Below are 301 nucleotides of genomic sequence, written 5' to 3'. Positions count from 1 at the left end.
AAGTTTCACCATAAGACCATTCACTATTTCTTGAAGATCGATCTCTCCCCCAAGTAAACCATACAGCCAACAGAAACCATGAACCAAAATAGAGTAGCTTGCCCCACCCATGAGCCTAGTTAACAATTCGGCCAAATAATTCGCTAATTTTCTGAATTAAATAAAAAATTCTAACTGAATCCGAATTAAAAATAAAATTCAGTAAAAAACGTGCTTTTATTAATTTTATTTTAAAACGTGAATAATTCGGGCCGAATCGAATTAAACCGAATTATTCGGTCCACTTAAACAGTATTAAAAA

This window comes from Macadamia integrifolia, chromosome 12 (assembly GCF_013358625.1).
Source record: "Macadamia integrifolia cultivar HAES 741 chromosome 12, SCU_Mint_v3, whole genome shotgun sequence".
NCBI classification, from domain to species: Eukaryota; Viridiplantae; Streptophyta; class Magnoliopsida; order Proteales; family Proteaceae; genus Macadamia; species Macadamia integrifolia.
This window is presented reverse-complemented; position numbering follows the sequence as displayed.